At 37.9% G+C, this 12,146-nt stretch overlaps 1 protein-coding gene across 2 annotated transcripts in view; it reads left to right on the top strand.

Annotated features, from left to right (window-relative positions):
• BMP2K (BMP2 inducible kinase) overlaps positions 1 to 12,146 on the top strand; it is a 126,907-nt gene that overhangs the window by 931 nt on the left and 113,830 nt on the right. The gene's annotated exons all lie outside the window — the stretch shown is intronic.

Genomic DNA, 12,146 nt, shown 5'->3' with positions numbered 1-12,146 from the left:
TTGCTTTGGGGGAGCAGGTAAACTTGAAGTCCACTTATCTTTGTTTTTTAGAATCTTCTCTATCAGGCAGGGTGCTAGTCACACCCTTTCGGTGTGTCTTCTTTGATAAGGCTTTAGAAGACGATATGAAAGCAGGTTAACTTTCACTTGAGAAGTTTTGTGTTCGATCCTTCATTATCTTTATCAGACTATGTCAACAGTTGAGAGTCTGCTTACAAAAAAGTTTGCTCCGTTAAAAAAAAATCCTACACTTTTAGTTTTGTATTTCTTGTATAATTGGCTTGTAAGAAATACTCTTGTTTTATTGCATGCTTCACTGACTTTTGAGTTTTTAACTACAGAATGATATTACAAAAATACTTAAAAATTTCTCAAGAAATAATTTTTTGATAATTTGCCCTTCTGAGTTTCAAGATTAAGAGAGAAGAAATCAAAGACAGTAGTTTTGGTTCTCTGAGGGTCAGTTGTTGATGTGGTTTGGAGACAGTAGACTGAGATTCCACTTGTGTTTTTTGAAATGCCATAAACAATAGCAAATTAGTACAAAAGAAAAACCTGAAGATTTTTGTCTATACAATATTCTAAAGAGAAAGAAATCTTGAATTATTCAGGATGGATGTCATTGTTTTGCAAGCCATTGCCCCTAATAATGAGCCTAGCTGAACCTTAGGTGGGAGGAGGATCTTTAGCTTGTCAAATAATGAATGTATATATGGTAATTGGTGTTGATAGACAGATTTACCATGCTGTAAAAGTTCTAGTTCTTTATTATACGTTAACTTCAAGTGTTTGAGTTGTAGATTAAGCTATAGGTTTTAAGAAGACATGGCTGTTAACTCACATGCTGTACTTCTGTTTTTGAATTGTTGTAGTAACTAAAGGGTGGCTTGAATAATATTACTCACTTCATTTCACTGAATCCCAGATGGGTCTTTTACTTAATAAGAAATCATTGACATTTCATCAGGTTAGACTTTGGTAGCTTCTTCCGCTGCTCCACGCATGTCCTGTCATTACCCTGAGCAAACCATTTTCAATAAAAAAGAAGTAATTTTGGAAAATGGAAATACAAATGAATTTCAAAAGGGGAGTGCTCAAGCACACACACACACACACAAATTAAAAAAATGTTTCAGTCACTAATGTCACTGTTAGAGTGTTCCACTTACTTTTGCCATACATTTGTCATTTCTTTTGGAAAAATCCGTAATCAAGTGCTAGGGGGAAGCAAGCGTTGAACAAACTCTTTTGGAAGATGGCACTTCCCCAACCCAACACCCCAGCTCCTGGAACTAGGCTTTTGGCCTTCCCCAGAGGGAAGGCTGAGGCCTAGGCTTTGTTCCTTGTGTATTTCTTCTATTTTCAGCACGTGCACAACCGAAATTATCTCTATTCGGTTTACTTTTTGATCCTGACAACATATTGTTATTTCATATGCTTAATATCATCTCTTCTTTCCAAATAAGTAATGCTACAATTTAGATAAGATGTTTAAGCACAAACGTGGTTTACATTCAAGAATGATCATTCAATAATTTACAGATACATTTGCCCAATTGTAAGATTAGGGCAAGTGCTTGTGAAAAGGCGTTACTGTAGAGTTTAGAGTACCTGAATTGGGGAGAGGTGTACCACTGAGTGGGAAAAGGGTAGAAGCAACGACAGATCAAAAAACAAACTTAGTTGATTTTACATTTTTGCGTTGTGTCAGTGTTGTTTAAATAGAGGCAAGACCCTGTAGATGCTGTGTCCTGAGGTGTTTTTGCCATGCTACTGCAAATATAGGCAGCTTGCTCAGAATGACCTCTGCAGTGTCTTTAGTCTTCAATAAACCTGGTGTGAGTGCTGCCGCCCCTCTCTTCAAATACATACTTGATTCTCATTATTCACAGTAGTCACGTTCTATAAAGTCGCTGTGACCAGTGATTTAGCAAATACTGAATCATTGTTCCTAGGGGAAATAGTGTCAGGGTACCGCAAGCCTGTGTTTACAGCATTTTTGTCAACCAGTCACTGTATAACCTTGTTTTATGTGTGTTTCTGTTTAAAGACACCTTGTTTAATATATACTGTTGACTTGTTAACATTGAACTAATGGTCAACAGTACTGTAACTCATGCCTAAATGAAGCTTAGTGAATGCACAGATTTTCTCTGTAAGGGACATCATAGCCTTCTTGCACTAAGAAACGCTAGATGGGCAACACTTTGGCACTGTGCTTGGGGGCTATTTTAAACAACAAAATCACCAATAAAAAACACAAAAGTGAGAAAAACATGACACTACATAGACCTTGAAAAGGGCCCTTGTTTATAGCAGTGAGAGCTGAAACAAGGCAGAGCAATACCTTGTTGATTCCAGCTGGCTTAAAATTTTCAGCACTATGCGCATGTCTGCAAATAACTATGAAAGTGCCATTGTATTGATTTTGGGATATTTTATTGATTTCGGGGATACAAATAAATTTTAGCAAGTAAGCAAGTTTACAAATATGAACTCTCCAAATAATGAGGATAAACTATATGTATGTATGTATAGGTATGTGTATGTATGTATATATTTACATGCACATACATGTTTTATATATTATATATATTTAAAAAACCCACATTCTCAGGGGTATACTTATGTTGTATGTTATAACTAAACTATTGGTGTAGTTTCCTTTCTGAAATATTATACACTTTGTATCATAATCTCTTTCTAGTTAAGTATATAGATGTTTGAAAATGCTGACAACTTGTACCTTTTTAGTTCTTGCTCAAAGTTGAGAGGACTGATATCACAGTGGGCCATTTTTATGGTTTTCCTCGCAAACAATTTAGTTTCAAGAGTGGAATTTCAACATCGGCTGTAGAAGTGAGGTAGAGCTATATGTGAATTTTACCTTGAAACACTGTCAAATTGTCAAGCACATATAATTCAATGTAACCGTCCAAGTTTTTACTAAAATGTAGGACTGCTTTTGGATCATATGCCTCTGTATACCTTCAGTGCTAGTCAGAAGAATTTACTGTTGATTGATAATGGGAGGAGTGGGTTGTCAAGTAGGAAACTTTTTCCCCTAAGTGTCTGGTGAAAAGTGGACTGGGCTTCCCTGGTGGCGCAGTGGTTGAGAGTCCGCCTGCCGATGCAGGGGACACGGGTTTGTGCCCCGGTCCGGGAAGATCCCACATGCCGCGGAGCGGCTGGGCCCGTGAGCCATGGCCGCTGAGCCTGCGCGTCCAGAGCCTGTGCTCTGCAACGGGAGAGGCCACAGCAGTGAGAGGCCTACGTACCGCAAAAAAAATAAATTAAAAAAAAAAAAAGAAAAGTGGACTTATGGGGAGCATAGAAAGCAGGACACCATCAAAAATTTGTTGACATAGTCTAATCATGAGGTTATGGGACTGGATAGGAGTGGTATTTTGAATATGATTGGATGCATAGGACTTTCTGACATGGGCATGGGGGTTGTTGGCACTGTCAGTAATTGGAGGCCAGAAATTTACTACAGAGTTCTGTAAAAGCTCAGTAGCTCTCAGAGTTAACTGCTTAGAGTAGGGTGAATTTAGGCTAGGTGTCAATTCTTATTGTTAATTTTACAGGAAGGTAGTAAGGTACATCTGATCTTGCAGGATAAATCAGTAAGAATCTTTAAGCATGGTATCTCATTTGCAGGAATTATCTGTGGCTACCCAGTAACATGTAAGTAAAAGTTCTTGAGAGATAACAAAGCAGAGGGGAGGATTTAGTAAAGATATCAGCAACTGTTACTATTCCCTAACTATTAAATGCCTTTTTTTTTTTTTAAATGCCAGGCTCTGTACTAGGTGCTATTTATACAGCAGAGAACAAAACAGGTATTTCTCTGGCATTATGGAACTTACAGTCTAGTGTAGAAGGTAAATGTTAAACAGAATTAATCAGCTTAATGTAGTTAACAATTTTGATAATTGTCGTGAGAAGAAAGCATAGGGTTTTATGAGAGAATAACTGATTCAATTTGTATTGGAGGATGAAGGAAGGCTTTTTTTTTGACATTTTAGCAGAAATCTGAAGTATGAGGAGAGTTAAGTAAAGGCAGAGGTATGAAGGTGGCGTGGTATGGAGTATGTCATGAAGAGAGAAATTCCTATGTGGGGAAGAGTTTCAGGAAGTGAATTATGTCCAGAGCTATGGACTATCATGGATGAATCACATGGAAGAAGGACCCAAGGTGGTTTTGGAGAGGACCAGGATCCAGGTCTTTGTATGCCATGTTGGGGATTTTGGATTTTGTCTGAAAATGCAATGGGAAGCTACTGAAGGATTTAAATTAGGGCCGTGACACGCTCTGATTTGTATTTTCGTAAGATCATGGTGTTTGCTCTATAGAGACTGTTTAAGAGGTATACAAATTAGATGATTAGTTAAGATGATGGCAGTGGGGATGGAGCCTAATGTTACTGATGCTTGAATGGGAAGACCTGGTTTTGGATTGGATGGAGGTGGGTGTTGTAGGAAGTGTGAAGAATGACTTGCTTATGTACTTCTTAGATGAAGGAGGTGCTATTTATTGAGATGGGGAAGAGTAGAGAAGGAACAGGTTTGGGGGTGTTGGGAGGATATCCAGTAATTCCAGACATGCTTAGTTGAGATATCTGAGAGGGGAAATACATGTCAAGTGAGAAGTTGAATATATTGTCCAATACTCAGCAAAGGTGTTTGGACTTAGAGATACGTACTTCTGATTGGTGAGCATTTGGCTGTTATTTTAAGCCGGGGAGAGGATTGGTGTAGGGAGAGGGTGTAGAATGAGAAGGGGAAGGCTCTCATGAAGGACACCTGTGAAACATTGGCCTCAGACATTAGAGTTTACCAGAATCATTTATTTGGAGGGCTTGCTAGGGCTTGGCAAAACACAGATTGCAGAGCCTGACCTCCAAAGTTTGATTTTGTATATCTGGGCGGATCATGTAATTTGCATTTCTACCAACTTGCTCATCAATGCAGATACTGCTGCTCCAGGAACAGTGCCTTGAGAACTGGTGATTTAGAGTAGGCAAAGACTGAAAAAGACTGAAAAGGAGCTGCCAGAGAGGCAAAGGAATACCGGGAGAATCTGATGCCTTGAAACTCAGGAGTGAAGGGGAGGGAGGAAACAGTTGTGCTGCTGAGAAGTCATCTTACTTGGTCACATTTTTGGGCCAGGCATTCATGATTGACCATGCTCAGTCATTCACCTGCCTTCTGAGTCTTAGCTGTGGTTATTTCCTAGTAATGCTTTTTGCTCCAGCCACAGTGTGCTCCTCTCCTCCTTGCTCTGTGATTGAATCTTCTGTTTGCCTTTCACTCTGCTTGTGACTGTCTAATCCTAGCTTCCTAACTGCTGGCTATGATCACTCCCTTCTTCCTGCGGACATTTGTAGCTGTTTGCTTTTTTCCCCTTATCACATTTAATCTTTTGTCTTGAGATACAATTATGTAAGCACTTGGAAACACTAGGGCAGTTAATTACTGTTCCTGTCTCAAGGCCCCTAGCAGATAGTAAAATTCTTGAGGCTGAAAGGACTCTGTATTAATTGCTTTTTGTGTCATAAAATTTGCCTCACTGTATCATGGACATTCAAATACTTTTCAAAGGAAATGATTTTTGACTTCTTTTTAACCAGAATTCTTTAATAGAATTTAATAGACCTAATTTGCAAATTAAGAAGCACCAGTGGAGGGCTCTTTAGTTCTTGTCCTCTCAAAGGTCTTCTACTTATGTCTGGGGAACCTGAATTTTCTACTTTGGCGAAGACAACGTTTCAAGACAAGTTTGTTTCAGGCAAAGTGTTGTTTAAATTAGCTTTCTTGAAACAGCAAAGAAAGAATAATGTCGATGCCCCCTTAAGTCATCTTTCTCTATTGACATATTTTTCTTTATTTAGCAAAGGTGGTGAGTTAAAAGAAGAAAAGTATTTTTACGTGCAATTGTGAAATTGTTTTATATTCTACAGTTGATTTCGACAGCCTTTTTTGGATGGAGAGCTTTTTGAGGACAGGGTCTTATTTATTTATCTCTGTATCCTTACTTCCTGTCCAGGAATTTTTTGTTGTTGTTGGATTAAACTATCAGGAAACATTGTTTCCTTTTCTGTAATGCATAGTTAATGCCTATTATGAAGATCAATAGGCAATGTGTGATATTGACAAGATAATTTGTGACTGTACCTAACAGTGCATGCCTAATCCCTCAGTCAATATGGGTTAGTTTTAGGTTCAGATTTAGTTACAAGTTTTCAGTGAAATCTGATTCTGGCATTGTAGTAACTTGCTTTTAGATTAGGTATTACATTTATCCTGAATTAAGTTTCACAGTTATGTTTGTAAAAAATCTGAATCATTTTGATTAGATAATTATTATATGGCATTCAGTCACATAAAATTTTTATGTTTCAATCAGCTGTATAGAATTTTGACCTTGATAACAGCATATGCTTTCATAATAATATGAAAGTAATTTGCAGCAAAGGATATTACATAGAATCTTATTAACAGATGCTTCTCTTTTGGGTTGTCTATGTTATCATTGTAGGGATAGCGCCTAAGATGTAAATTTGATTGTCTGCTGATATGTTTTCTCTAGAGGTGACAGTTTTATTCAAGGACAAGATACTGACACTAAAACAATTCCCAGTTTTCAACACTTCAAAAGTATGTAGTGGAAACTATACATTTATCTCCAATAAAGGGGCTACCTTGCACTGGTATGTCAAATTTCTTTGCTTTTAGCTGTAGTCAACTTTGTGTGGTTAGTGCTGAGTAAATTGGAAAAGTTGTCTTTGGTTATTTTAAAAATAATGGAAATAAATTAATACTTGTTAGTATCTTTCCATTATGGAGTCTGCAGGAGGGATAAATAGAAAATTAATGTTGTTAGTACTAAGGAACATACTAGAAGGTAGAATTGATGTCTGTTCTTACATTGATTCCTGATCTTCTTTAGTGTTCTTTACTAATCTTGTGTATTATCTGGGGTTCTCTTTCACCCCTTCTCTCCTTTTTTTTTTTTTTTTTTTTTTTTGGTCAAAGCTTAAAGTAGAACATACACATTTATTAGAACACGTTTGGTGGCTATCAAAATGATTAAAACCTTGATCTGGAATTCTGACATGAAGAGTCTGAATGGCAATTTCAGTGCTGCATAAGGTTTCATCAGCAAAGGCTTGAGACTGCTCATTCCCTGATTTTTTATCCTGCATGCATCTGGTGAACCATTTATGTACCCACAAGCCACTATTTTTAGGGGACTCAGTTGGGACACTGAGTGGTTAATGACTGAGCCGTTTTAAATAGTTGGGCACTTAGTTAATTTGGAGATTCTCTGTCTGTGTGTATCATCTTTACAAAGGAGCTCAGTCAGCACATTTCTGCTAAGTTTCAAAACTCTGTAGGAAAGTGGTTGTCGGGCCTTTCCACAGAGGGATTTTGTTTTTGGAATTTTGGGTTGGTCTTAGAATTCCAGTAACGTTAAGGGCATAGTTTGGGACGTAACCTTTGGAGAGGCACTTTGCAATGGATATTATTTTAAAATGTGAAACAATTGTTGCTACTAGTTTTCCTATTTTAGCATTATATTAAATTTTGAAATGATGCCTTCTTGGAGGCAACTATTAAAAAAAAAGGCAAAACTTGGAGTCGGGCCAGCTGCTAATCCCTGTTAATGCCACTAACTCACATTGTGACTTTTTTTAAAAACTTTTTTGCATTTACTTTATTTTTAATTAAAAAATTTTTTTTATTATTTATTTTTTTATGTTTTTTGCCTGCATTGGGTCTTCATTGCTGTGCGTGGGCTTTCTCTAGTTGCGGCGAGCGGGGGCTACTCTTTGTTGTGGTGCACAGGCTTCTCATTGTGGTGGCTTCTGGCTTCTCTTGTTGCTGAGCTCTAGGTGTGCGGGCTTCAGTAGTTGAGGGTGTGTAGGCTTAGTAGTTGTGCACGGGCTTAGTTGCTCTGCTGCATGTGGGATCTTTTTTTTTTAATATTGTGAACATTTACATATAATTAAAGTTCTTCAAAATCAGAATTTTTCAGAATCATCAATATACCATAGTCTACCAATCCAATACAATTTTTTGTTGAACTTATTTCCAGTTTTTGACATTATAAATAGAAAGTAAAGAACATCCCTGTGCAAAAAGCATTGTCCACACATTGTGACAGTTTGACCTCAGTTTCCTCAAGGAAAAAAATGAAGTGGGTAAAGATGAACCTGTAACATCTTTTTCCATTTTAGCATTCTCTGATTCTGTCTATATAACTGAATTTTACTTCTCCTGCTGATAAGAGAGGAGCATGAGAAAGGAGGGATAATGATGAACAGTTTTAGGATTGAGACTGTAATGAAAGGATTGTGTTTGATTGTCATGCATTTGAATTTTTTGGCAAACTTCAATATAGGGTAGCAATTTATTTTTTATTCCACGGTATAAAATTATTTCTTAATCATTGGGAAAAAGTCGTTTCTAAGAAGTTGCCTTATGTGGTAGCCTTAAGGTAGGGGATGGGTGCTCAAATAAAATTGTGTGGCATTTCAGAGTACTATTTAATTTCAAAGGATGTACGGCCTTAGTTGCTGCTTTTGTCATTTTAGTAACTTGTGTTCTCCAAGTGACTCATTTATAATATATGTATTTTAGCGGGTATCTTGAAGTAAAGAAACTTTCTTGTTTTTCAAGTTTTTATTTGTAAAGAATATATGAGGAAGGGTATGGTTATACTTTATCTGAGTGAGTTTACGGATAGAAAATTTAACCATGATACGTGTGAGGAACGTTACTTTTGTTTCCAGTGCTGTCAGCTCTAGTTTGGGTCCCTAATACTTCTTAAAGAAGTACGTTCTTGTGTGGACTATCCCTCCCCTTTTAGGCTCTTTACTCACCAAATCAACACTTGTATTCCTTCAAATTTATTGTCTCTGAAGTGGACTTCTGATTATGTCACCCTCTTATTTGCCTAACCAAGTGAAATGCAGACTCATTACTCTGGGATTCAAGGTCCTCTGTAATGTGACCCCAAGCCCCTCTCCAGCCTTAATCTCTCACTCCAACCCTAGGTGTATATCACTATTGTATATGTACTTGATATCTTCTGCACTTCTCTGATGCTTTCTCATTCCTGTTTTTCAGCTTATGTTGTTACATTTGCTTAGAATGCAGACACCTGCCTCCCCAATCCTGTTGAAATTGGATCTTGCAGAATACATTTAAAATACAGTTAGTTATTTGCAAGCTTTATTTTTCCATGAGACCCTGTTCGCAACCAAATGAGTGTAATTATGCCTTCCTTTGATGCCCTGTGTAGCAACTCTTGCTCATATTGCACTTATTTTACACAGCTTTGTTCTATTTCAAGAAAATGTCTAATAAAAAGTTTCCTCTACTGCAAGATTAAAAGCTCCTTTAAGGTTTGGCTTATGGTCATCTTATATCTCTTGCAGTGCTGTACTCATGATAGGTATTCAGTACATTTGTAGGAGATTGAGTTTTTGAACTGAACAGCAGTCAGAAGGCCAGTAAAAATTTACTGTAGGGCTTCCCTGGTGGCGCAGTGGTTGACAGTCCGCCTGCCGATGCAGGGGACACGGGTTCGTGCCCCGGTCCGGGAAGATCCCGCATGCTGTGGAGTGGCTGGGCCTGTGAGCCATGGCTGCTGAGCCTGCGTGTCTGGAGCCTGTGCTCCGCAACAGGAGAGGACAACAGTGAGAGGACCGCGTACCGCAAAAAAAAAAAAAAAAAAAAAAAAAATTACTGTAAAACAATTGGATAGCAACCAGATTTGACATATCCTGCTGTTCAGTTGATATTTAGGAGCAGATTGGCACTGTTTTTCAAGTTGTGTCCCTTTATAGAAATTAAAATAGGTAGATATATTTGATGATAATGTAGGTACAATATTATCTAGATGGATGAAAAAAATACAACCAGATTTATTTTTGGATTTCTTGCCTGTTTTATTTTTGTTATGATTACAGGAACAGTGCATCTTTGTTTTGTGCGTACTACATTGCTCTTTTTATTAGGTATGACTCTCAGAAATATTCTAGCCTAAGTTCCCTTGACCCATGGCATCTTTAAGAAAGCTACTACTGTAGGACAGAGAGAACAAGCTGAAGAGGCCTAAAGTATGTGCTCTGAGTAGCTAATCTTAAGAAAGTAATAATGTTGGAAATGATCAAGTGGCTATGGCTTTCTCTTGAGTGGCTGATAAGTACCAAGGTTTAACGTGACAGCCAGAATCTAAGAGAATGAGAGATTAGCAAGAAGGGGGTCTCATTTCCTTAATGCTCTGTGTGAAGGAACATATGATCATTACTTTGGGAAACCCCTCTGACTAGTCTGTGATATCAGAGGTGATCATTTTCTAGGTAGAGAAACGTTGAATTTTTTTTTTTTTTTTTTTTTTTTTAGATTAGGAAATTTGTAGCCTTTAGTGTAACAGATCAGAGGGTAGCAAACCAAATCTTTATGCAGTTTTCTTAGTAACTAATCATTATCACCCTCAACATTCTTCTATTTCTACTTTGGTTTCCTGGAAGAGAGGTTTCTAGCACACTCCTTCGCTTGCCTAATTGCTGTATTTACTTATTTTCCTTAATTTTCTTGTGGCTGGGCCATTGTTCAGGCTGGCTGGAGCTTTTTACATACTTAAGTATTGTCTTTTGAATGAGATGGTCAGTGGTTAGTCTAAATTTTAATATTCATTCTGGAATCATTAAGATATTAGTACTAAAATGACTTACACATAATATAGTAAAATATTTTACTTAATGAATGTTGTCAGGACTATTTTTCTAGGGAGTGGGATTATGCATCACTGGTTTTCTTCTCTGGTTATGATCCACTTCTTCATTCTCTGGCCTGCATAACAGAGTCTCTCCTACTGAATATTAATGGCCTGTCTATTCTTTGTGTACAAAAAAAGTGATGCCACTGAGTCATGATCAGTAGGACGTGTGTTTTGAGTTATTTTTCCAGAAGTAGGATGAGTATGTGCTTAGGCTTAAAAAAAAAAAATTAATTATTTAATTTATGGCTGCGTTGGGTCTTCATTTCTGTGCACGGGCTTTGGTTGCAGCGAGCGGGGGCTACTCTCCATTGTGGTGTGTGGGCTTCTCATTGGGTGGCCTCTCTTGTTGCGGAGTGTGAGCTCTAGGCATGGAGGCTTCAGTAGTTGTGGCATGCGGGCTCAGTAGTTGTGGCTCGCAGGCTCTAGAGCACAGGCCCAGTAGTTGTGGCGCATGGGCTTAGTTGCTCTGTGGCATGTGGGATCTTCCCGGACCAGGGCTCGATCCCGTGTCCCCTGCATTGGCAGGCGGATCCTTAACCACTGTGCCACCAGCAAAGTCCCTGTGCTTAGGCTTTTAATAGTCTCTTTTGTGATCAACGACAGAATTTTGTAAGATAGTTAACTAGTGTTGTACTGCAGTAATATAGACCTAAAGAGGTTTTTGTTTGTTTGTTTACCAACTAGCCTAGTTCAAATCCTAGTGAAGAGTTAACCAGATTGTTAAATCTTTGTTAATTTTTCATCTTTTAGCAAAATATTATTTTTACAATTCTAAGGATCTCGATCCAAATGGATAGTTATATATTTTTAAAACCCAGTGAACTATCTGTTACAGGTTTATGTTTTTCAGCTCACTGAAGTGGGAATTTAAGATATGTTGCAGATACACGGATTGAACAAACATGTGTTTGTGTATGGCATTTTGCTCATAGTATCCTGTCTGTAAGGAATGTTAGAAGTGAGTTTGCAAGGTGCTGTATGAATCCATCATGTTCAAAGTTGGGTGTAACCATTTTGTTGTCCTATAAATTTCTAGCATGAGAAACTCCTTTTTACAGAGTTAAGGTTCAAATTTGTTCTCACTTTAGAATAGTGGCTGTCTTTCTTAATAAAGGCTCCGTGTATTTTAAAAGGTTATGGTGGGCCATTCTGAGGTCAATTCTATTGAGTTTTGCTTTTTGGAGGACTAAATTAAGGGATAGGGATGGTGGGTGGTGTACAAGAATCTGAGTTAAGGCAAAGACCCTCTCACCTTCCTTCAGAGAGGATCCCCAGTAGTCTATTAACTGGAGTTGGTGTTGCCGGACTAACAGTCTTTCTTTTAAAATGCTGCTGCGCCATTACATCTCCC

This window comes from Mesoplodon mirus (assembly GCF_964341445.2).
Source record: "Mesoplodon mirus genome assembly, chromosome: 2".
NCBI classification, from domain to species: Eukaryota; Metazoa; Chordata; class Mammalia; order Artiodactyla; family Ziphiidae; genus Mesoplodon; species Mesoplodon mirus.
Note: the sequence above shows the minus strand (reverse complement) of the source record. Positions and strands in the feature narration are given on the sequence as shown.